General features: G+C 37.4%; 2 long non-coding RNA genes across 13 annotated transcripts in view; one reads left to right on the plus strand and one right to left on the minus strand.

The window, feature by feature from the left end:
- LOC102158976 (uncharacterized) overlaps positions 1-26,874 on the plus strand; it is a 928,007-nt gene that overhangs the window by 878,240 nt on the left and 22,893 nt on the right. The window lies entirely within an intron of this gene.
- LOC110261984 (uncharacterized) overlaps positions 1-26,874 on the minus strand; it is a 229,611-nt gene that overhangs the window by 122,283 nt on the left and 80,454 nt on the right. For 3 of the 5 annotated variants that reach the window (XR_014813182.1, XR_014813183.1, XR_014813184.1), the window contains one exon: positions 5,049-5,177. The exons of the other annotated variants lie outside the window; for them this stretch is intronic. This is a non-coding gene — a long non-coding RNA (uncharacterized LOC110261984). The remainder of the gene's footprint in view (positions 1-5,048; positions 5,178-26,874) is intronic. 5 annotated transcript variants of the gene reach the window in all.

Here is a 26,874-nt window from a genome sequence, read left to right on the forward strand (position 1 = left end):
TAAAACTGACTAGAAATCTTAGGATAGGCATTTGCACCTCCTACAGACTCCTGAGAGACTTTAAAGACAAGTAATATGGGACACGGTGGCACTACCGACAGAAATTGAGAGATCAGGAGTACAATCTTGTGTAAAAACATTCATTTTTGTTTTCGAAAGGCTGAATTTGAGATGATGGCAGAGAATCTAGAGATAGGAAATTAACAAGGTGACAATTGCATAAGAAAAAGATCAAGGTTATAAATGAATCTTTGGGAGTCATGGAATAGTAATTGCTTTAATTATAAAAAGATTTCTTATGAAAGACACCAAGTAATATGTCAGATACATGATTCTAAATAATGTTTTCCATTCTGAGGTGCGTGTTTCCTTATTTGATTATATTTTGGTGCAAAGGGGTACGAAGAGGTAGCATGGAAGAATTGCTCCTATATCTTAAACCTGTAGACCAGCTTCCAACTTGTCAGTCTCTGGGATTGTGTGCATCTATTATTGCTGATCATTGCTGATCATCTGGGTCTGAATTAGTCATACACTGTGCACCTTGGAAGTCTACTGCTTTCACTTGGACTCTGACTCCCTCTTTAATTTGCCTTTCTATGTTTCACTTTCTCTTTAGTTTTGTTACATAATGCAATTTGCCAATGACCAGATGTCGTTTTACACCCAAGAGCTGATCATGTTTCACAGCTGGCTAAACTGATTTCTGTATTTAGTTTACCTAAAACTCGGAGATGCTTCTGAACCCAAGATGCTGGTAAACACAAGATCATTTTTGGTCACCAATAATTATGCAAAAATGTAACCAGACTTCAAAGCCAGTACTCAGACCAAAGATAGAATGAAAAATTAAGAGAAATGGGGGAGGAAATCTACCATTAAATTAAAAGATATGTCCTCAATTTCAACTTGATTCCCCTTTTTTATGTCACAGAATACAATAAATAGTATTTTAATATTACATATTTACAAAAACATATTTTGAGTTTCCATATTTTAGGAGAAATATTTAAAAAAAAATTCCTAGCTATGAAAAAATGTCCTCTTTCTGCATGATTTTAAAAGATATGGGACTCCAAGTTAATATGGTCATTTAAAAGACCTGGACAAAATGCCCATAATGACAAATTGCATAATTTTAACTAGTTTTTAAAAGATGTCATGCCCTTTGTTTGAAGTTGTTTTTTAGTTATATCTCAAGTTATTTATATAAATAAAAATATATAAATATAAATGTTTAAGGTTTAATTTGCCACAACTATTATTTTGAAAATTAAGCTTTTTCTTGATTGTCATTCGTTATTTTAAACCAATGGTGCTCAAACTTTACTATGCCAAAGAAAAGCTAGAAATATTTCTGAATCCTTAAAGGGCCTTATACAATGAGTCTGGATAAAAATCCAGGAATTTAAATTTCCCACAAATATGCCAAATAATTCTAAAGCATGAAATCTCCAGACCTCCCTTTGAGATGCTGTTCTAACTGACTTGAGAGATCTTTAAAAATCAGAGTGAATGATTTAGCATCATGGCATTATTCATATGAAGGGCTACTTTAGAAGGCGTGAAGGCATGACCTCATAAATAAAAATAACTTCTATAAGTCTTATATAGATTCTTATACCAAATGATATAGAGATATCCAAATCAGAGAGTCTTAATTGGGGAGGACTCCTTGCACCTTTGTATCAGTTAAAATACTCTTTTGTGCTAGAATTCTTAAGTTCTCCTAGTGTTTGGTGAGCGGTACTCTGTCATGAGCAACAAAAATACTGTATAATATCAGACAAAACAAAGCAGAATCTCCAGGGCTGCCCATCAAAAGATACTAAGCACTACTTCAGAGCTGAAATTCTTTGAGAAAAGCTGTGGGGGGAAAAGGGATATTGAGTTGGAGAGGATAGAATCAAGAAGTGTGGTTTTAAGAACTCTCTTCTTTTTTCCCATTTTCCTTCGCATCACTCTCCTCCTCTCTGCCACCAAAAAAAAAAAAAAGTAATTTTTTTATGGAAAACTTTACAATGTCCTAAGTAAAGAGGTGTCCTGGGCCTTCTTTTGTATGAAAACTGATCTATAAAAGAGAAGCCATCTATCTTAGGAACCGATTTTAAGACTTCTTATGTACAAACAAGATTTTCTGGTCAGGATAGCTTTATTTAGGAAGGCAATTGTTCTGGACACTTTCTCCCAGCAAGCATGACAAAAGTCTTGAAAGGTCCATTTGTAATTTTACCATGAACAAAATTAACTTTACAAAATTATTCTTGTTTCAATTAAATGCCAGAAAATACTTGCATGAAGCTAAATTACCAGGGAAATCAATTACCAATAAACTGACAGCATATTTGTATTATAATTCGTCCTTTAAATAATCAAATGTTCTACCATAAGCTTTAGCTTATTTCCCCAAAAAGGTTGACATGGCATTTTGTCTTGTATTTGAAAGCTATCTTTTGCTGCTAATTTGCATTAAACAAACAACAAAAAGACAAGGAAATCAAGGGAAGTCCCCCTATATAGTTCTCCCACACATCTTGAGCTGTGTGAGCAAGCAGTTAAAACATGCAAATCCAGTTTGGAGGAAATTCGACATCTCTATTATAGATGAAAGGTAAACAAAGCAGATGAAGGATTAGTGAAATTCCAAATTTAAGATATTGCTCTCAGTGACTTATAATAAAGTGGTGTTGCATACGGTGGCATGTTTTAGATGACATTTCAATTGTACGAGCAATTTGCATTCTATCTGACATTAAATAACGTTCTTAGTATTATGAATTCCAGCAGCATCCTCATCTCCACAGCATAAAGATATGAACTAGGAGGCACATCTTAATGAAGGGAGTAAGTTTTCCTGTCAATCTGAAATGTGAGACACGGCAGTACCTGGGCTAAACCTCCAGCAACATTATTGTGAGTTGCCCACTCCTGGCATAGTACAAATCTTCAGCTAAGGCATTCTTCTTATTAAATAAAGATCTATAACTGAACACATGTATCTGTAATATCACTACAATCCAAAGAAAATTAAAAGACAGATTATGTCCAGGATATTACATGCACCACCACAGAGCACTGCTAGAATCTGGTATGGTCTTGTTGCTAAGATACCTGGCTAATGCCACGGAAACGAGCCCCTCTTACTAATCTAGTACAATCCATGCATGCTTCCACATATTTTGGCAGGAGAAAGTAGGAGTCCACTGACAATGGTTTGGGATATTACTAGCCAGTGTTCCTGAATTTATACATTTTTTATCTCTTTCTGGTAAGCTTCAACAATCTTAGTGAAATAAGAAATGTAACACTCGGTTAATGGCATTTGGTTGCTTTATGCCATTTAAAACAAGTAAGATTACCTTTTATCCTTCTGCATAGTCAATAAAAGGTGCTTAAAAAGGTAATTATTTAAGTGCCTTTGGTTGCAAAATAGTGGTGCTCCCCAAAATGATTTCCCCTAATCTTTGCGATTTATATTGTTATGTGCACATAAATGACTAACAGCATTTTCTCTGTCTATTGCTTTCTTCAAGGAGAATGCAATATACCAGTTTCCCTGGGTGCATACTGAATAAGAAATCAGGACACTACAATGAAATACTTTTATTGGAAATTTCTTGCAAACCTGTGAGGCAGAAAGCTGCTTTGCCATGTTAAATGTTTCCAAAGATTTTTTGTTTTATTCATTTAGGAAAAATTTCAATGTAGAGAGAAGATTAAAAGCTGTTTCATGATGACAATAATGCAGAAATTTCCAAAATGAAAAATAAATACTTTGAGGCTTCCCTCGTATGGACAGCAAATGTGTTTTCCACCTCCAGGTGTCTTTTTTTTTTTTTTTTAAACAATCTGCATGTGTTAAAGCAAATCAGGAAAGATTCCTACTAAGACATCAAACAATTTTTTTAATGTAAGTGTGTTCCTACTCTCTAGTGCAATCTGATCCTCAGTGCATCAGTGACGGTAGTTCCATTGAGCTCAAGTTATGATAACAATAACTTTCGCAGATGTTCATAGCTGTCAAATATTATTCGCTAAAATGTCAGAAGATGTGATAAAAAGTTAAACCAGAAAAATTATTCGAAAGTAATTGGTTCGAGTCAAGAAGGCAAGGGAAGGTCAGACATTAATCCCTGTCCATAAACAGTGAATGAACCATAGAAAAATCACAGCCACATTGATTTTTTAGGAGGAAACAATTGTGTACTGTATTGGACACACAGAAAAAGTGGACGCTTATACATGCACTGGTGTGCAAATTTATAGTTGCATATCAAAGGTCCTCAGTGATTTAAGCAAAAGTTTTTCCTTAGATTTACTGGATTCTTGACTCAGATGTGCTTTCTTATCAAAAGAGACTTAGCCCATATTTGATGATAATAAATTATACTTGATTACCTTACGTTTACGTTATGCACACTCTTTTCTGTTTTCCACTCCATGGATTCACAAGGTCATATGGAAGGATTATTTGACCAGAAGCCATGGGGACTCCATAGATTTAGAATTCCATTTGCAATGTTATGACAATAGCTCATCATGGTAGCCTGCCTTTATTAGCGCTACAAAGAGATACCACAACTATCATCATGTGCCAGAGAACACCTAGAAAATGTACACTCTCATTTAGGTTTTTTATTCCTATGCTCCCTATATTTGAGCCCCTTGGGACATTGGCACATTGAAAATTATTTCTAAATGACTGCCTAGGAGCAGTATACAAGGGTAACTGTATTATAAAACAGGAGATTGTCCATGACAAAGAAGAAATAAATCAATAACAGGTGCAAGTATCTCAGAAACTGTTACTTCAACATAAATTGTCCCTGTAAGAAGGACAGAAAAATGTTTTTACAAACCTTTTACTTTTTTCAATTCTCACTGGAATCCCATGTCAGAAGAGAAAATAGCTGTTTGCTTAGAATAAAGTGTCTTAGCCATCTACGTGGACCTGACAGTAATGGCAAAGGATGGTGCCGATCAATATCCATCTTCTTCATTCCTGAAGTAATAACTTTCAATAGGAAAATCTATTTACTTTTACTTACCTTTATTTTATTTCATTTTGCTTTAAAGAAGTTCATTCCAGAGGGAGGGTTTACTTGGCAAACAGCAGTTAACAAACTGATGATTTAACTAAAGACTCTGGGCCAGGAGGGGCGTGACCATCACTGTACCTGTGCGATAATGTTAAGAGGAAACATAGTTTTTTGGGATTCTAAATTTGTTATTCAAATAACAGTCACTAAAGGCCTTTGAGGGCTCACAGCTGCTTATCTGGAACATATATAAACCAGGGCAATCAGAAACAAGGGTCGGCATTCACATTCTAACATGCAGGGCTTCTTGAATAGTTCACATTCCGTTTGCTGAGGACATTATATGCTACTGGACTGTGTGGTGAGCACAGTGTCACTGGACAAGGATTTAAAAAGGAAACCTCAAAATCTTGTCATTTCATATATTGTATAAAAACTGTAGTTAGGGAAGACCATGCATTCTCTGTCCGGATCTACAACAGAGGTGGGCTTCACCCCAAATTGTCACAACGGTCATTATTTTTATTTTTATTTGTGTATTTATTTATTTTTTCACAACAGTCATTATTTTTAAATTGCACTTCAAAAGCAAGTGCTCAACATGTGACTTTAAGCACTGAAATAAATTTTTCAATGTTTGAAACATTTTCTCTTCTCTTCTGCTCTTCCATCTCTGTAGCTTTCATCCCTGTAGCTGTTGTATAATTATGATCGATTTATATTTCAATTTGAGTTGGAATTGGTTTAAAAGTTATGGTTTTGTTTTCCCCTCAATCCATTTGTTTTACACATTGTCTTTTTCAAGGGGATGAAAGTGGACATTTGAAATATCAGACATTTAATAGCATTTAATGACAATTCTTATCAGTGATTCCATTGAGTGGTTTTTTTTATCCTAATAATTTCTACTTTTGAAGCTAGAATTAAATACACTACAATTTGATGGGCATAAAAAGTATCATAATTGTCTTTATTGAACTCTGGAATTGACATCATGAAAAGCAATCTTTTAACAACATGTAGACTACATTTTTTTTAATTTCTCTACATCAAAAAAGAAATTTAAAAATGATTCGCATACCAGTGCACAAGAGTGATTTCAAACCAACTATGAATATTAGATAACCTTTTGATACTAGAAATTGCTGCTCAAAAACATTGATATCCATATCAATAACAACTTAAAGTTTTAAAATAACAAGAATGAATTAAATAGCAACCTGAGACTACTAATTCTCCTTGTGAATTTTTACATTAATAATTACTAATTAATTTTAAATCAAAAGGAGTAATAAAAACCCATTTCTGAATTCTAGGTTCACTTACAAGTCTCAGAACACTCACTGTGTATATTTGTAACTAAGAAAGGAGATCACGGGTATTAAATCCTGCTTAAATCAACGTCAAGATGGGAAATAAATTAGAGGCAGTACTCTCCTTAGAATTTCTAAGAAAACATATATTAACATGGATGTAATATAGCAAGAGAATTAATTGCAAATAAAGTAAAATATACAGAATGATAAGGATGAATTACATTTCACTTCTAATATCTAAGCGTTCATTACTAAGAGGATATCAGCAAAGAAAAAAATGCATGTATGCTTTACTCCTTCTAAATTTGCACCAGACGTAGAGGATCACATTTTACACAAAGGTGATCAGGCTTTCCTTCTGATGAACTTCTCTATAAGCATTTTCATGTGTGTGCATGTGTACTAGGGAACTAAGACATGAGAGAGCTTTGTATATTGTTGAAACACAAAGGACAGATATTCCATTTAAGTAAGGCTCCCAATAAATCTAAAGAAGAAGCCATTGATGATTTTATAAAAAAAAATAGTTTCACTTGTTAAAAGGCACCAGGGGATTAGAAAAAATATTCAAGGGTCTTAAAGGTTTTAGAAAGCTTTTTGTTGTTGTTGTTCTCAATGACAGTAATTTGTATTCATTGGTTTGTACTTGCAACATATTTTGTTGTAGAATTTCATCCGCTATTTCACGGTGTCTATGTTGACATGAAACTGGATATTCTATACCCCTCAAAAAGTGATTACACTTATTTTAGGAAAATCACTAACTATAATAAATATATAACAATATATATAATTAAATATATGTACTTTAAAGACGTTTTACTATAGGAATAGGCATTATTGAAAATACAGACAAATATTTGGGAGAGATGTAAAACTTAAGCACTAATAAGTTTAAATCTCAAATTTAAGGCAGGTAAGTGCTGTTAGTTATCCCTCATACTATACTCATTTTAATATTTCAATTAAAATTGAGTATCTGCAACTGTGCTGTCAGGAAGTATTAATACGTGATTCTTGCGTAAGTTTAAAAAGAGGGGGTAACTGTGGACATAACGTTTTCAGCTCTGAGGCCTCACAGAAGGCAAAGACCTTCCTCTCACCTGTTCTCTTGGTTGTATAAAATTAGATCTCTTAAAATCTTGTATATTTTGAGGATTGCGTAATTGAGAAGAAACTCAGACCCCGCATGTGAAATGCACAGCATTTGTGAGTTAATTTTCATTTTTTCCTGCAAAGAATTGTCAAGGACCCTAAAGGAACAGTGTGTTTAGCGGAGGCCTGCAAAAGGAAGCAGGACAAAGAAATTCAAACAGAGTTTACAAAATGCAGATTCAGCGAATTGCACTTTATTTACAGACGTCACATTCAAATGTTCTCAGTTGGGCGTTCTTTTTATGCAAAACTCCAGCTCACCTTTTTTTTATAGGTGATATCAAATAAAATGCTCTAGCTCTCTCTTTTAAAATAGCGAATAAATAAATATTCAGGGAAGTCTAGAAAGCACTACCTATTACAGTCAGAGAGCCCATAGAGGACTCTCAATAAATAACTGTTTATGATATATTTGTTTCATATATGTATAAATTATGTTTTGTATGTGTGTGTGTGCATCTGTGTCCATGTCTGTCTGTGTGTATCACAGTTACACGACTAACTAGAGACGTGCGATTGCAGACAAACCTCGATCACACTCTGTGTTACTCCACTGGGTGTTTTTATAGAGTTTTCTCCCCAGTTTCTCATTTCCTAAGGTTTTAAAGAAGTAATTGTCTGCATGGTTTATGCCCATCTTTTAGATCCCAACAAAAGACATGGCCATAATTAGGCATTCTAAGCCATAATCATAGGATCAAAATCATACAGAGTTGTAACAAGCACATGGGCACAAAGGCAACTTGGCTTGCTCAGATTTTACCAGACACCTCCATAGTAGCATTAGTTACTTGTACTTTTAACTAGACAGATATACCTCATCTCTATTTTAGAAACCTCCCAGGCTTTATACCTGAATTCCCACAAATCTGGACCCCCAATGAAGAAAATTGGCTTAAATACACACTCAAAATTGTTCGATAGTTGATTAAAGCTTTGGCCCTGCAAGAGTAATAGCCTTGCAACAATAGCGCTGCTAATCTGTGTGAAGTAGGTGTACACATATGCCTCTTTTTATTTGACGTGACTTAGGCGTAGCAGAGTCCTAGAAATCGCAGTCATTGATGTTCATCTAAATCACTACTTTCCATCACTTAGCGCAGTACTTCGATTCGGACATATTTATAAAGAGGCCATGTGTGCATGGGTGTGTGCTGAATTTCTGAATTTCTGAATTCATTACTACCAATGACTTTTTAACAGAAAAATACAACGCTGGCTAGTTCAAAGTCAGGGAGGCAATTTCAGAAATGTACAGCAGCCAGCAAACGAGGGGGTAAATAGGACAAGAGTGGCCACATTAGCCTTCCCTTCTTACATGCAGGAGCTCAAAAAAATGCTGTTGGACACAGTGCTTTATTCGAAGAGGTTTCACACATGCATTTTTAATCAGGATTATATTTCACAGAGATCTGTCACCGCTCACAAGTGCAGCCGGCCGGTCCTCCTTGAAATGTATCAGCTCTCGGTCTCAGACCTGAACGAGTTTTTCTTTGTACAAATCTCGACTTGGTGATCCACAAGGTGGTGTTTTTCTTAAAAGGAAAAAATAATCCCTTCGAGTTGCTTAGGACCCCCACGCACGTTGTTTTTAGTTCAAACAGACAACTGCTTTAACCTGGAACTGTCTTCTAAGTCACTCTCTCCGCCAAGTTAAAGAGTTTAAACATTTGGTTTTTAAGGTATTTGCTAAACCTTGAAGATCTAGTAAGTGGTTATTTTACATTCAGTTATTTGCATAAATTTGTGTGGTGTTACTCTCACATTTTTCTTCTAGTCTTGATTTACTACATTATTAATCTATTCTCTCCTATGATAATGACGACAATGACGTAATTAATAACATATAGTGAAAAATATTCATATGGACATCTTTCTCCAATGTGCTCCAAATATTAGATACATTAGGTGGCCATACCATAAATGTATGTTCTTATCTAGGTGTATAAAATATCCTATAAAAATTTGTAAATGCAAAGAAAAGCAACTGTGTGTATGTGTATCCCTAACACTGCCTAAGCAACAAAACAGATACAAAAGCCCAAAGAGGAGGTCAAAGGTCACAGTTACTATTTAAATAAATTTGATATTGTACTATAATTACCAATTATATTTGAAATGTTCTATAATTTGAAATGATCTATGATTATATTTTAAAGGCCTCTACTTTGAAAACTTCAGTGTATTTAGAACAACAAAAATGCACTCTCACATATTCAAATTAACACAGGAACAGAGAAGGGTTTTTTAAAGCTTAAGTTGGCATATATCATGTTTAATGTGTAACAAATACCAAACCTCCATTAAGGCACACCCAAAGCATTACACCTCTAAACTATAACCTTGTCTCAAAATACATTTCAAATAGTGTGTAGTAGAATTTTTTTTAGATACAACAATCTCTAATATTTGTGAAAAGGCAAAAGAGTAAAACCAGTTTAAAATCTGTAGGTTGGGAATTACTGTGTATTAGCATACGTCCAGAAGAATAGGCCAACACCAATAGCACAGGAACAGATACGTGAAGTAACCATATCTATATGTTGTCAAGCAACTGGTCATAAAAGCACTGAATAAAAGGGCATTTGAAATTGGATAGTTCTGAAAAATACCACAGCTGATTTTTTATATTCTCTGACAGTTAAGAACAAAAAGACTTTCAGACAAAGATTTTAGACACTCTCTGTGATATTTGACTTCCCCAAAGTGGATGCATCCGATTACCAAAAGTCTGGAACCCCCCAAAAAAGCCCGTATTAAGCCATTTGATCCTCAGTTGCTTCATATTCATAAAATTACTGTATTACTCACCATTATCATCAAAAACACTGTGCATTTTCACATCTGTCAAAGCATTTAAAAAACCAGAGCTTACATCTACAAAACGGTGGTGAAGAAAGGCAGCCTAGAATATTACACAGAGTCCTTTTTAAAAACATTACAATTTTAATAATTAAAGCTTTATTTAGTTTTACCACAATCAGAAGGTTTGGAAAATAAATGTCAAATTTCCATGGCATCTAATTAGCGGCACAAATACCAATGACTCAAAATTTTCAGGAGCTTAAAAGATAAAATTGTCTTTCAGATCCAGATTGTTGTCTAGTTTAAGTACAAGGAAAAAGAAGGTATTAAAGCAATCATACTTTTTTTATCCATTGCTTTAGCATTTAGTTAACAAGGACTCTGTGGCTTTAGAGTTGCTTAGCCAACAGCCTAGTATAGCACATTTATATTCCCCAATTGGTTTCATGTTTCCAAAGGGAAATTTTAGAGGGTATTAGTTTAAAATATTTATCTCTCTATTTAGGAAAATCTCTCACTGTAGTCTGCAAAAAAAAAAAAAAAAAAAAAAGACTTTATAAATGACTTTTCCCTCAGCCAACATTAGGGTTTAAGATACATGATGAAGAATAAAGGTAGTAAAATGAAATAATTTAAGACATGGCATAAAAAAATAAATTTCACACAACCTAAAAGGATATCTTTGCAGAAGATTGATCAGTACTACAAAGTTTTATATATTTCTTAAGAAGTACAAACCCAAACTTCCTATACCTTATTGAAATTTGAAAGATATTAATCCTTGTGTGTTTATAATTGTCCATTTTTTAATATATATGAGAATCTTTGAAGTGGATAATAATCATATTTAATTTATGACACTTACATTTTCCTGCCATCATAAAGAGAGTGATAAGTTTGTAGCCAAAATATCTGTATTGGAGTCTTCCTTTTACACTTGTGCTTAATTCCCTAAGATGGCACTTTTTTGTCTGAAAAGTGGGAGTTATTTTTGTCTCGATGCACCTGTTTTACAAGTTTGTGAGAATGAAAGACAATTACTTTCACCATGATCAGAACACTTTTTGTGTTTCTGGAGCACATGGGCCCCCTATTTCATAAATTCAATCTCAAAAGAATGAGATCGATGTCTCCTTATTACACTTCCCTATTTTTAACAAGAAAATATCACGTTCCTTTATTTATACATCCATTCATAGTCTCCCTTTCGTGGAATGGAAGATCCTTATGAGCAGTGATTTTGTCTTTTTCATCACTGTATCCCCAGTGCCTAAATCAGTACCTCGTACATCAAAGATGCTCCAACATGTGTTGCTGATCTAATTATATAAAAGCTATGTGTTCACATAAACATATAAGAATACTGGCTTCTGCCACCTTTCTCCAGCAAATTCATATGCCAATGGATCTGTCACGCATAGGTGACATGACGATCTGAACAATAAATGCGACAACTAAATATAAGCCCTTGCGTTCATTAGGAATTTTCCATTGACAGAGGGCTTTTCCATGGTCTATGTGGCCTGATACACTTAACAGCAGGTATATAGCATCTGTATTCTTCTGTTAATGCAGGACATAACTGATGTCGTTGTTTACATCAAAGATAATACTATTCATTATATCTCATCCCCCTTTTACCTTTTCACCTACTTTGTTTCTATAACTGTGCCTTCCTCTTCCACATCATTATCACCACCAGCACACAAAGATTTTGTTAACATTACTGATCTAAAAACAAGGCTTCTTTTGATCTGTCGTCAGCTGCAGCTACCACTCCACTTCTCTGCAATTCTTTCCAATCTCTCCTCCATCCTCTTCTAAAGGATTACCCATGGGCGCTCCCTGTTGCCAGTCTGCCCATCATCCCATGAACTGACTTCAATCAAGCTTTCAATTCTATCATTTCACTGAAACCCCTTTCATCAAAGTCACCAATAATGTCCACGTCTACAGATCCAAAGACATTCAGTTAGTCCTCATCTAACTTAATTGCTTCATGGCATTTAACAACTAACTGATCAGGTTAACTCCTTCTGAAATGGTTTCTTGATTTGGCTTTTAGGAAATCACTGGACATATTTTCTGAGTCTCCATTGATGGATACAATGATGGATACATTTCCCCTTCTCTATCTGCTGGCATGTGCCAAGCTCAGCTCTTAAGCCGCTTCTCTTCTCTAACTCCCTGATCCCCAGGCGGTCAACTGCAATCCTTTAGCTTTAAATACAGACTATAAACTAATGGCTCCCAAATTTACATATCCTATCCTACCTCTCCTAACTCCAGATCGTATACCTCAAGGAGCATGTTTAATAGGCATCTCAAACTTAATATAACAAAAACTGAACTCTTGATTTTTCCTCTAACCTGCTCTTTCTGTTATCTTTTGTATCACAGTCATCGACACCAGGATTCTGCCAATTACTCTTGAAGATAAGCAAGTGCATAAACAAACTTGGGGAATCATCCTTGACTTCTATTTTGCATATCTTGCATCTAATCGGTCAGCACATTCTATCAGCTCCATCTTCAAACTAGAGCCAGAATCCAATCATGTCTCCTCACATCTCAGTCAAGATGAATCAGCTCTTGCCTGAACCACCAGTATAGCTTCCAAACCATTCATTCAGCTTCCACTTTCATCTCTCTAAGGTCTATATATGTATTTAGAACCCAAATCGGATTGTATCAATTATTGGAACCATCCAATGTCTTTCCATCACACTTGGAATACAACCTAAAGACCCAAGGTTCTACATCATCTACCCTCCTACCACCTCACTTTCCTAATTTTTCACACTTTCCGCCATATCTCTTTGGGTTTCCGCTTTTCTGCAAGGCTGCTGATCACACTTTAGTTTAAGGGGTTTTATATTTACTTTTCCCTCCACATGATATACTCTTTACTAAATATTCTTATGGCATGCTCCCTCAATGCATTCAGTCTCAGCTCAGAGCCACTATGAACTGTCTATTTTCTGATACTAGAACATAAACTCTATGAGGACAAAGATTGCTTCTGTCATTTTCCCTTGTGTATCCCTAACACCTAGTACGGTGTCTGACACAGAGTATGGTCTCCATATTTTCGGAAGTTTGGAAGGAAAGAGTGAAGGAAGGAGGAAGGAAAAAAAGGGAGGAAGCAAAAAGAAGGAAAACAGGGAGGAACAAGAAGAGGGAGAGAAGAATTAAGATAATTTGGAGGCTGACTTTTTTTCAGTTATGTAATTACAAAGATAACTCCAGTGTACCAAATGTTGTCTGTATCATTGCAGACAAATTAAATGGATAGGACTGGATAGAATGCAAATAGAAAAGAGCTTTTTCTTTCTTCCACCACTGTCTCCAAAATGCCCTTCCAGATCTCTCACTGTGGTGATGTATCCAGTATATGCCAGCAGCTATCCAGGCATTTCCAGCTAAAACAATAATCATTTTGGAAACTAAGATTTACTTTAGATTTTTAGAATTTTAAATGAATTTAACTTAAAACCTTCATCTCCAGTCCAAATCATCTCTCCTCATTCCAGCTCCAGCCCGAATGGTGTCTCTGGAAAAAGAAAATGGCAGCTATGCTTTTGCATTTACTCGCCTTCTCTCCTTCCCACTTCTGAGTATCCCAAGGCTGGGGCGGGGGAGGAGAATTTTTAAGGAAGAAGAGAAAATGCATTTTCATGTAATTGGTGCAGTTTGTAACTTCCTTGACTAATCTGGCCAGCACTGCCATGGCAGCCTCCCAAAGCTGGTCTTTCCAAAAGCACACATATGGATTTCCTTAGGAGAACGTTTGTGCTAAATATCTCAATAACATAGAAATGCACCTTTTAAGAGTACAAGAAAGGAGTCCCCATCGTGGCTCAGCGGAAAGGAATCTGACTAGTATCCATGAGGATGCAGGTTCGATCCCTGGCCTCACTCAGTTGGTTAAGAATCCAATGTTGCCATGAGCTGTGGTGTAGGTCACAGATGCAGCTTGGATCTGGCATTGCTGTGGCTGTGGTGTAGGCTGGCAGCTTCAACCCCTAGTCTGGGAATTTCCATATGCTGTGGGTAGGGCCCTAAAAGACAAAAAAAAAAAAAAAAAAAAAAAAGTATAAGGAAGTGACTAAGGGATCCAAAACCTGAAGACTAGAGAGTTGGCTTGAATCAGCTACTCTTGGAATTATTCTGTAGACCAAGATAAAAAGAATAAAAGTACTCATTCATCAAAAAGCTATCAGCACTTCCAAACATACAAGGAAAATGTGCAAAGTAACTAAATTTGGGTTTTAAAATCACATTTAAATCGATCATGGGACGATAATGTTTAAGGATATATCTAAGCTTATTAAACCACTCAGCTAACATATAAATAATATTACAAAGTGAATTCAAATAGACCTGAATATAAAATTTGTGGAGGGATGGCAAAAATTCATGATTTAGTACCAGGTTCCAAAGGAGAACATTTGCATGTGTTGCAGGAATTGAAATTAGGATTGCCACTCATTCAACAATTCCCTAATTATCTGGAATGATGTGTTTCGTGTTAATTCAATTATTTGATAAAACTACATAATTGTCAGGCAAAACAAGACTATGGCAGGGGTAGCTGCAGTGGTTAGACATCATGGTAATTTTTTTAATTTTCATTGAAAATTTTAAGTAGCAAAACGATAATTGTCCAGGACAATCATTTCATTTACAGAAGCAGCATATAATTGGTTCCATGGAAAGAGAACTCTGAGATACAGGATTTCTCTTAGAGATAGTGCTCAGAGATTAGCTGAAGCTGGCTGCATTAATAACTGCATGTTTTGGGGCAAAAGAAAATGTGATTAATAATTTTATATTTTATCATGAGAAAAAAATGTGAAGTTCAGTATCTTAGCGGTTTCCACTTACTAAAGAATCGTTTTACAAACTTCTACACCCTGCCAACTTTCCCAGGCTTTCCTTTTATTCTTGCTTAAACGTCTTTGGTCCAGCTGCCTACCTGGCTGGTCACTCTCAATTTTGCTCTATATTTTTCGACTCCTCTGTGCCTCTCTAAGGAAACATCTTCTAAATGATATCTCCCTATTAAAACTCTATGATTCTTTAAGGGTGAGTTTAAAAAATTTTTTCCTCTATATACTGCTCACCTCAGATGAGGGTGTAATTGCCCTTTTCTTAACATGTATATTATTTTATCATCCATTTCTCTCCAACATTTACTATCCTTTACTACAATCTTTTGTGAACGTTATCTTCACAGTTAAAAACTATAGCCTAGAGATGACATGTTGTCACATACTCAATTAGATTTCCCACAGTATCCATAGACTATAGATGTGTGTGTATGTGCAAGTACATGTGTATTTCTATTCATTTATCCTATATATATACACACACATTTATCCTACATATATGTTCATTTATAGTCAAGTATAGTTGACTTACAATGCTATGTTAGTTTTTTCAGGTGTATATCAAAGTGAATCCGTTATATATATACATGCATCCATTCTCTTTCAGGTTTTTTTTCCCATAGAGGTCACCAAGTATTCAATGTATATTGATTATGTTCCTATCTGACCCCTATCCCAGTCACTCTCATAGAATACTAGGGGCTGAAGAAAAATCAGTGAGACAATTGACAATCCTTAGCTGAATGCAATTTCTACCTAATGAGGAAAATGGACAAATAATAATGAAAGTTCATTTTAAAAGTACCATGTAAGGAGCTCTGTGGGAGCAAATGGGAAGAACAACTTACCCAGAATTGAAGTCATAGAGAAAGAGCTATGGAAGGGAGGTGGAGGCATTCAGTGAAGTGGAGAGAAACAGCTATAGATAGACGAAAGAGCAAATGAGAAGGATCAGATGAAAGAGTCTGTGTTACTCAAAGAGCTGAACTGTGTGCAGTGTGGCCAGAATAACAGAGTGGCATATGGGGGTGGAGGTGGGGAGTTAAGGGCGCCTCTTCAGTAAGAAAGCAGGATTACAGGACAGACGATGGCAATGATATCACATGCTGCCAAGGTAACAAAGAAGAGAAAGACTGAGAAAGGCCTATTGGATTTAGCATTCAGAGACCTTTGGTGACTGGCAAAGCAATCCCAGTGATTGCCTCATAATCAAATTATAGTGGGCCGAGGAAAAAAGTGGAGGAGGAGGAATTGAGGGGCAAATATAGATCATGTTTTCATCCAGTTGGACCAGTAGTGGAAGAGAGAAATAAAGGCGATCTTAGAGAATGGTTCAGAAAAGATGAGGAAGATTTGAGCATGATACAAATGTGAGAAGGAGGCGCCAATAAGAAGAAAGTATCGATCCAGGAAATAGAGCTGATCAATAAATCAAATCCACCTAGATAATAAGGAAAATGGGGTCTAGGGCACAGAGGGAGGGAAGAGCACTAGCTGGGGGGATGTCAGTAATGTCACTTTTTCCATTTGAAAAACGGGAAAAAGTAAAGAATAAATACAGTTGCACATAAATGTCTAGCTTAGCTGGGAGGAAGGAGCAAAACTCATATAGTTTTTATATTATCACTGCTTTAGTGTCTTCCCTCTTATTTCTCAGAGAAGATGCTATATTCCATTCCTAGGCTGCCATTGAATAGACCCAGAACAATCTGATGACTTCCCACTGGAGCTGCAAAGAACAGTAAGGGATAAGCCAGATTAAGTCTAGGTAGAGGATGAGACAAATTAACCAAGCCAGAAAGACTGTCCCACTAGCTCCAACCCTTCCTCACCCTACAAAGGCGTCAGATATCATTTAAAATGAACCTCTGGACAACCTAGCAAACTCCAGTCCAATCTAGCACAATATTGCTTCAAGTTTTCCTAATCATGGATTGGCTGGAGTCTAAGAGGCTGTACTGAAATTCCATCGTGGCTCATCAGGTTAAGAATCTAGTGTTGTCACTGCTGTGGTCTGGGTTCAATATCTGGCCCAGGAACTTCCATATGCCAAGGAAGAGGCCAATCATAATAACAATAATAATAATAATAATAGTAATAATAGGCTGTACTACTGACCAGCTATATTTTGCAGTCAAAATGAAAGTCTAGGAGTTCTCATCGTGGCTTAGTGGTTAACAAATCCAACTAGGAACCACGAGGTTGCGAGTTTGATCCCTGGCCTTGCTCAGTGGGTTAAGGATCCGGCGTTGCCATGAGCTGAGCTGTGGTGTAGGTCGCAGATGCAGCTTGGATCTGGCATTGCTGTGGCTATGGTGTAGGCCGGCAGCTGTAGCTCCAATTAGACCCCTAGCCTGGGAACCTCCATATGCTGTGGGAGAGGCCCTAGAAAAGGCAAAAAAAAGAGAGACCAAAAAAAAAAAAATGAAAGTCTAGAAGTTCTTCACATTAATATGCAGGAGTCATTAGGGAATTTGTTAAAATGTATACAACCCCGGCCCCACCACCACACATTCCGATTCAAGCTAACATGTAAGGCAGGGCCCTGACCCTCTCACTTTTTATAGTCACCCCGTGTGATGCAAGGGTAGATGTTTCACACCTGAGCACGGTCTAGTAATAAAGAACAGAAAAGGATGGAAAGAACCCAGGGCCACACATCCAAATACTCAGCTCCTCACCCTTCTAGGTCCTCAGCCAGGTTCTCATTCACCTTATGGAAAACTAGAAGGGAAAAAAAAATAGATACTACAGACACAAGTAGCAGGGCTAATGGACCAATAATCATAGCAGATTATGAAAAAAAAAAATAAAACTGATTTACAATATATAGCAATAACAATGACAAGCTTTCCTGGCACACTTGAGGAAAGGAGCAATATTGTAATACTTTTAGGAACATTTGGAGACAAAGAACTCCACAAGCATATATGATCATTTCTTTTCTTTTCTTTTTTTTTTTTTTTTTGGCTTTGTAGGACCGCACTCAGGTCATATGGAAGTTCCCCGGCTAGGTGTCAAATCAGAGCTGTAGCTGCTGGCCTACACCACAGCCACAGCAACACGGGTCTGAGCCACGTATGCAACCTATACCACAGCTCACAGCAACTCTGGATCCTTAACCCACTGAGCGAGGCCGGGGATCGAACCCACATCCTCAGAGATACTAGTTGGCTTCTTTTCCACTGCACCACAAAGGGAACTCCTAGATGATCATTTCCATACCAAGAGCCAAAACAGTAAAATCAAGGAAATTGTTTGGTAACATTTGTATCCTAGACTAGCTGAAAGTAATCTTTATTACAGATTTCTTAAAAGCAAAATATATTCTCTTCTGTTTGGAATAATACAGACTATTATAATCTCTAGTGGCCCCCTATAAACTATGAATTTTAAGAAATAATTGTTTCGTTTTTAAGTTACCCAATGATGCAGAAAGATGATTTTTGTCTCATGTCAGGTAAGAACAAAAAGCCACTAAACTAGCATCTAGAGTCAGGTCGATGCCTGTTTTAAGTGAACAAGCAAGTAGTTATGAGTATATTTACATCATAAATGCCACAGACATTCTCTTTTAGTGAAAGCCTAAAACTGATCTTTTCCTGCAAAGCACTTTAAAGATAAAAACAATACTTTTGCTCTGTTCCTAAATCTCACTGTACTAATTTTATTCTCCTTTTTTTTTTTCATCACCATCATCAATATCAACCTCATCAACTCATTAAAAAACACTATTAATACCTGAGCTGGAAACTGCTGCTGAGGAGCATACAAAGTGCTCTCAGCTTCCAGATTAAACAAGCAATTATACAAATGCCCTTTAGTGCACATTTATCAGCATAAAATCTGCATGAGAAGAAAATAGCCAAGGAAGCCAAAGTTATACATTTCTAAACACCAACACATCACCTGAGCTAAAAAGAAGAGGCTTAATGAAAATAAACAGAGCTTTAAAAGAGAGTCTGAAAGCCTAAATGCAGCTTAGGACAAGTTGCGACTGTTCAGGTATCACATAGGCGTTACATCAAAAATAACTACAAGCTTACCAAAGGGGTGGGGCTCTACTGAAATGAGCCTCTCTTTGAAAAACAAATTTTAAGTGCAAAAGTTAGCATCGTTTCCACAAACATCAAAATCCTGAACATTTTCTGTATTGTGTTCCCTGTAGAGCATTTAGTTTGCTTTCCTAGGAGGGTTCTGTGAACAGGGAGGAAAAGCGAATATAATGAAATCCTGATATGTCTAAATTATACCCTTGGAAATTCAGACCGTGTCAAGAACAAAGACTCCAGAAAACAAAATGATAGTAAGAATAAATAATAATAATAATAAACTTTACAGGTTGGTGCCATTCATCTTCCATCTTAACACAGGTGAGGACAGCCTGTCACTATGACTCCCTGTCGGTAAGAGTTTATAGAAGAAAGATGGGGCAAACATATCCCAGAATCAGACATCCTAATAAACATCTAAGCTAGTGGTCCAGTGCACTCTTCCACCTGTAATACCTTTGGTTCACTCTCCTGCCACCACCACCAAATTCCTATATTCTCCTCCACAGCGACTAGTCAAACTTGACTAGCAGAAGGTTGCACATAATGTTTAACAAAAGATAATGCATATAATGTAGATTATCCCAGTTCCCAAGTTTTTATTATGTTTCCATTATCCTGCACAGTTTTATGATGAGTACATGTATAATTTTTATGATGCTTTTTGAAATGCTGCATATTCCCAATGGAGTAAAGATTTTACCTTTGCATGGAGTGCAAATATCTGGATTCTAGGTTCTTTTTTTTTTTTTGCTATTTCTTGGGCCACTCCCGCGGCATATGGAGGTTCCCAGGCTAGGGGTTGAATCCGAGCTGCAGCCACCGGCCTACGCCACAGCCACAGCAATGCGGATCCGAGCCGCGTCTGCAACCTACACCACAGCTCACGACAACGCCGGATCGTTAACCCACTGAGCAAGGGCAGGGATCGAACACGCAACCTCATGGTTCCTAGTCGGATTCGTTAACCACTGCGCCACGATGGGAACTTCTGGATTCTAGGTTCTTACTAGAGTTTTCAGAAGTCTGGAATTCCAAAATCCATTGCGCTTTTTTTTTTTAAGGTGCAAAAATGCTCCTTTTTTTGTCTGTGGTACTGTTACTTCTGGTGTTCAAAAGTTGCCCCAAAACAGAATAAGTTATGCCTAAGATATATTTAGAGAATTAAAGCTGCTTAGCATTGAACAAAGTTACAGTCATTTTGAACGTATTCCAACCACTTCCCCTTGGATTTAAAACTCTTCCAAGGTATTTTATGGTCATTTTAACTATCTTTTCTTGGCTTACTAGTAAATTTTCTCCAGAACTGGTTCCGGCACATATCTTCCGAAGACCCTGATAGAGTCAGAATTGGACGAAGGGAGGGAGAATTTTCTGGAAAAATAGCTGGATAGGAAAATTAGAGGATGAGAGTAAAGGAAAGAATAGGCAGGGTGTTAGTAGGGCCACTTCCCTGCCCGTCCCCTCATCTAGATTCCTTTCTCTCCCTTGGCCATTTTTCCTTCCAGGCAGGGCCAGCTCTATTCTCTGAGGAGAATCAAATCGAATCAGAACCTTCCCCCCTGGCTAGGTCAGACCTCACACCTGGCAGCTGCCTCTCTCTCTCTCAAGTGGAGCAGTATCTAATGACAAGGTGTAGTGAAAGTTGGTCAACATTGCTTCCTTAAAAAAGAAAAGGAGAACAAAATGGTGAAATTGAATACTGACCACCAGTACTATCATTTTGCTCCAAGATTGAAGCCGCTCAATAGAAAATCAAATTCTCCCATGTCCAGTTCTTATCTTGAGACATTCCCAAAACAAATGTTGCCCAACCATTCCTTTTTGTTTTTCTATCCATTCTCCCAGTTCTAGAACCTAAATTCTCTCCTGGGATTAAGCTAGAAAGCCCTTCCCTCACACCGAGGTGATACTTTGTATTAATTGCTCTTACTGAATTAGGTTTTCAGGCTGTGTCCTGGGTTTGCATGGAGGGCCTTCCAAAGAGGTAGATGCTTAAATATTAATAACATCCCATGGAAACATAAATAAGTGGTAAATGGCAACGGCCTGCCTGGCAATGATGCTGCCAAACCTCACAAGGGTGATGACCTTCGAGGAGGGAGGCAGGGAAGGTGAATGTAAAGGAAATGTAAATGTATTTGTAACATTTATCTCTTCATTAAAAGAGAGGCTTAAAACATTTTTTGGAAATATATTAAAAAGTCTCCAACCTGGGAACTGGATTATAGTTTCTACAATACTTGTCTATATATATGAAATTTGGAATCCAAAACTTAAACATATAAAGAAGACACCATACCAAACTCCCTAATTTATCTGAGAAAGTTATTGAAAATACTGTTTTCGGTGTTAGCAGGAATGTAAATTGGTACAATCACTATGGAAAACAGTATGGAGGTACCTCAGAAAACTAAAGATAGAACTACTATATGGCCCAGCAACACCACTCCTGGGCATATATCCAGACAAAACTTTCTTTGAAAAAGATACATGCACCCATATGTTCACTGCAGCACTATTCACAATAGCCAAGGCATGGAAACAACCTAAATGTTCATCAGTAGATGAATGGATTAAGAAGATGAGGAATACTACTCAGCCATAAAAAAGAACAAAATAATGCCATGTCTCAACATGGATGGAACTTGAGACTCTCATACTAAGTGAAGTAAGTCAGAAAAAGAAGGACAAATACCATATGGTAACACTTATATCTGGAATCTAATATATGGCACAAATGAAGTTTTCCATAGAAAAGAAACTCATGGACTTGGAGAACAGACTTGTGGTTGCCAAGGGGGAGGGGGAGGGAGTGGGATGGACTGGGAATTTGGGGTTAATAGATACAGACTATTGCATTTGGAGTGGATAAGCAATGAAATCCTGCTGTATAGCACAGGGAGCTATATCTGGTCACTTATGATGGAACATGGTGGAGGATAATGTGAGGAAAAGAAAGTATGTATATTTGTGACTGGGTCATTACACTATACAGTAGAAATTGACAGAACACTGTAAACCAACTATAATGGAGAAAGTAAAAATCATTTTAAAATTTTATAAAAGAAAATTTAAAAAAAAAGATAATACGGTTCTCTAGCAGCTCTTCTCAAGCTTTAATGTGCATGTCACCTGGGGATAATTTAATCACCTGGGGATCTTGTCAAAATGTGGATTTGACTTTAGAGTTTGGGGTGGGGCCTGAGATTCCACATGTTTAATGAGCTCCTATTGACATTGGCCCAAGAATCACAATTTGAGTAGCAAATATTCACAATACATAGTTTGATGGAAGCATGAAAAAAATGTTCTCAGTTCTAGGAAAAGCTATGCTTATCCTCAGTAACCTGTTGATTGTTCCAGTACTGGCATTTTACCTCATTCACTTCTTTTATCATTTATCACATGTAATCTTATCTAACAAATTTGTGAAGCTCATATTATCATTGATTTTTAAAGGCTCATCAAGATTATTTATGCACTGTATCAGGGAAGACCCACGTTTCAAAGCCATTTATGGTCAACATCAATAACCATGTTCCCATGGTTAAACACGATGTTTCCGGAGACTTCACAGAGAAGAGAATGCTTAATCGGAGACTTAAGGTTAAGGAAGGAAGTTCAGCATTTCCAAGCATACTAAGCAGGGATGGAGAGGGTGGAGGGAGAAGTTATTCAGATGAAGGGAACAGCTTGTGCAAATACAGAGAAATGTGAAAATGCAGCATATATTTAGGAATGGGCAAGAGGTCCAGAACAACTGCATCTGGATCTTGTACTAGAGAGAAAGGCAAAGGAGCAGGGGTCAGACTCCAAAGAGACGTGTATACCTTGCAAACACTCTGTAGGCAGCAGAGACATATAGGAAGATGTTAGGCAAGAAGGCAAGAAGAGGGAGTTACCGCTGTGGTGCAGCAGAAATGCATCCAACTGTATGTCTTCGTTGGAGAATTGTCTGTTTAGATCTTGTGCCCTTTTTTTTGATGGGGTTGTTTGTTTTTTTAGTATTGAGCTGCATGTGGTGTTTACAAATTTTGGAGATTAATCCTTGTCAGTTGCTTCATTTGTAAATATTTTCTCCCATTCTGTGGGTTGTCTTTTCGTTTTGTTGTCTTTTTGTTTTCATGTGCTGTGCAGAAACTTTTACGTTTAATTAAGTCCTATTTGTTTATTTTTGTTTTTATTGTCATTACTCTAGGAGGTGGATCTGAGAAGATATTGCTGTGGTTAATGTCAGAGAGTGTTTGGCCTACGTTTTCCCCCAAGAGTTTTATTGTATCTGGTCTTATATTTAGGTCTTTAATCCATTTTGAATTTATTTCTGTGTATGATGTTAGGAAGTGTTCTAATTTCATTCTTTTACATGTGGCTGTCCAGTTTTCCCAGCACCATTTATCAAAGGGGCTGTCTTTTCTCCTTATATATTCTTTTAAAGTTAGTTTGGAAAAAAAAGACCCAGAATAGCCAAAGCCATCCTGAGAAAGAAAAATGGAGCTGTAGGAATCAGGCTCCCTAACTTCAGACTATACTGCAAAGCTACAGTCATCAAAACCATATGATACTGGCACAAAGACAGAAATATAGATCACTGGAACAGGATAGAAAGCCCAGAATTAAACCCACACACCTACAGTCGACTAATCTATGACAAAGGAGGCAAGAATATACAAGGGATTTTTTAAAATATCATTTCATGGTGGCATGCAGGATGGATTAGAAGAAAACCAGGATACAGGAAGGGCTAATGACTTTAGAGAAAGGGTCTCACCTGAAAGGTTTTCAGGAAGTAGATCCTTTAAGACATGGTATCACTTAAATAAGCAGAATGAAGAAGAGAGTAAGATTGGGATTTAATCCCTCACCACATCTCTGTCTTGATTACTGAGTGGACATGATAAGAGGCTGAATGGGATAGATCAAAGAGGACATGGGACATCAATAGGAACTGACATGCAGAGTTCGAGCCAGAATAGAGCCATGAGGCATCTACTGTATGGTCATTGAAACTACGGAAATGAAAGGCATCACTCAGTAGGAAAACATATAATCTGAGAAAGAGCCAAAGAAACACCAATATTTAAGACACAATCTGCCAAATGGAAGTTTGAAAAGTGCACTGGGGAAAAGCAGAATGGTGGAAGACGATCTGAGGAAAATAACATAGAAATCAAATGTGAGCAGAGCTCAAAAAAGAAAAAAATTAAATAATATTAAACACATTGGAAGGCCAAGGATGGTAATGATTAAAAGGTTGGAATTCCTGTTGTGGCTCAGCAGTAACAAACCTGATGAGGATCCATGAGGATGTGGGTTCGATCCCTGGCTTTGCACAGTGGGTTAAGGATCTGGCATTGCCATGGGCTGTGTTGTAGGTTGCAGACACAGCTCAGATCTTGCACTGCTGTGGCTGTGGTATAGGCCGGCTGCTGCAGCTCTGATTCAGCCCTTAACCTGGAAACTTCCATATGCCACAAATTCGGCCCTAAAAAAGGCAAAAAAAAAAAAAAAAATTTCTCTGATTCTAAAATTATAATGAAATCCTTACTTTAAACAAGAGAAGATTCAGCAAAATAATGGAAAGACTACAGTGGGTAGAGATAAAGACATGGAGATAGTAAGAGCAGACTACACTTTGAAGAATCGTGGCTGAAAAGGCAAGAATCTGGAGTGGCCCTAGACACATTCCTAGTACTGGAGTAAAGAACCTAGGTCTATGAATTAATCCAGACTTGGTGGTCTGCAAGCTGTCTATGGTGAGAGAATAAGGCTGGAGGGTGAGAGCAAAAGGGAATTATAATAAAATTGTTATACAAAAGTGTTGTTCTCAGAGGCTAAGGCAAGTAGGATGAAGAATAAACCCAGAGAGGCACCACAGATGAGGAGAAAAGTGAAAGGAAGACATTAGTGATTTCATGACATCAGAAAACAAGCAAAACAGAAGGAAGATTCTCGGAGAGATAGGTGGTTATGTGGTTATTCTAAAAAGGTAAAGTAGATATGAAGATTTGACAATGGGAGGATGGTCAAGAAATGACAAAATTTAAGGTGGAGCAGCGGGACTGGGTTGCTTTTGTGAGGTCAAGATGGAAGTACTGATATCCATCGGATGGAAGAATTTTGAGGCAGAGTCTCTCGTGGGGTTTTTTCACACAGACACTCTTATCCCTCAAGATGATGCAGGAGCTGAGGTCCAGGGAAGGGCTGAGCCACTTGCTAAATTTTTTTGTTTGTGGCGATGAAATCTTTGGAAAACCCCAACAGAGGGAAATGAGCACATGCATAGGTCTTGATTAGTAAGATAGGGGAAGCAGAATTGCCTGCAGGGAAGCAGCAGGGGGAGACTAGAATAACGCTGAGTTGTTACAGGTCTCTCTAAAGTGGGTCGTGGCCGGGAAAGCCACTTCTACTTTTTTTTTTTTTTTTGTCTTTTTGCCTTTTTCTAGGGTCACTCCCTCGGCATATGGAGGTTCTAATTGAAGCTGTAGCCGCAGGTCTATGCCAGAGCCACAGCAATGCAGGATCCAAGCTGTGTCTGCAACCTACACCACAGCTAATGGCAACGCGAGATCCTTAACCCACTGAGCAAGGCCAGGGATCAAACCCACAATCTCATGGTTCCTAGCTGGATTCGTTAACCACTGAGCCACAACAGGAACTCCAAACCACTTCTACTTTTAACATTATAAATAGAGTGATATTCTGGAGTTGAGAATGACAGGAAGTAGGTGTTCTGCGATGTGCTTATTATCAAGTTAATGTCTCTCAGCTTTAAAACCACAAATCTACGTTCCATTTTGTGATTCTAGGGCTGCGACTCTGTCGACTACCTTTAGGCTTTGCCAGCAGTTCCCTGTTAAGTGTAGATATTAGGGGACTAGGAGGCTGGAAGAGGGAGAGGAGACTTGGCCCCTCCTATCTCTCTAATATGACCTCAGCAATTCTTCAACCTGGAAGTGGCTCTTTTCCCAGTAGCAGAAGGTGACTCCAGTTTGTGGTCTTCCCATATTCCGAGTCCAGCCTCATCCTCCTGCTCAGGGACACTCCCTCCAGCCAGCCCTGAGTCCCCTTAAGATGTCTAATTCCATCTCTGCATGGCTCCTCCTCCAAGCTTCTAAAGTGTAGTAGTCCCAACCTCTTATTACAATTCACTTGATTGCAAGTTCATGTAATTGAATTTTTGGTAAGTCTTTTTAATAAATATAAACAACATCTAGTAGTTGCCACCAAAATTTCTTGAAATTTTAAAATTTACTCAAACCAAGAAGTGTATAGAATACGAGTGTAAAGAATTGTGAAGATATTGCTATATTTGCAAATTTTTTTTTGCTTTTTGGGCCGCACCCGTGGCATGTGGAAGTTCCCAGGCAAGTGGGCTAGGGGTTGAATTGGACCTACAGCTGCTGGCCTACATCACAGCCACAGCAATGTAGGATCCGAGCCACATCTGCAACCTGCACCACAGCTCACAGCAACGCCGGATCCCTGACCCACTGAGCAAAAGCATGGATCAAACCTGCATCCTCATGGATACTAGGTGGATTTGTTTCCACTGTGCCACAATGGGAACTCCTATATTTGTAATTTTTATTTTTATTTTTTGCATGATTTTTAT

Source organism: Sus scrofa, chromosome 8, assembly GCF_054392235.1.
Source record: "Sus scrofa isolate SSC_HxYL_T2T_F1_AM1 chromosome 8, Sscrofa_HxYL_maternal_Yorkshire_Landrace_v2.0, whole genome shotgun sequence".
NCBI classification, from domain to species: domain Eukaryota; kingdom Metazoa; phylum Chordata; class Mammalia; order Artiodactyla; family Suidae; genus Sus; species Sus scrofa.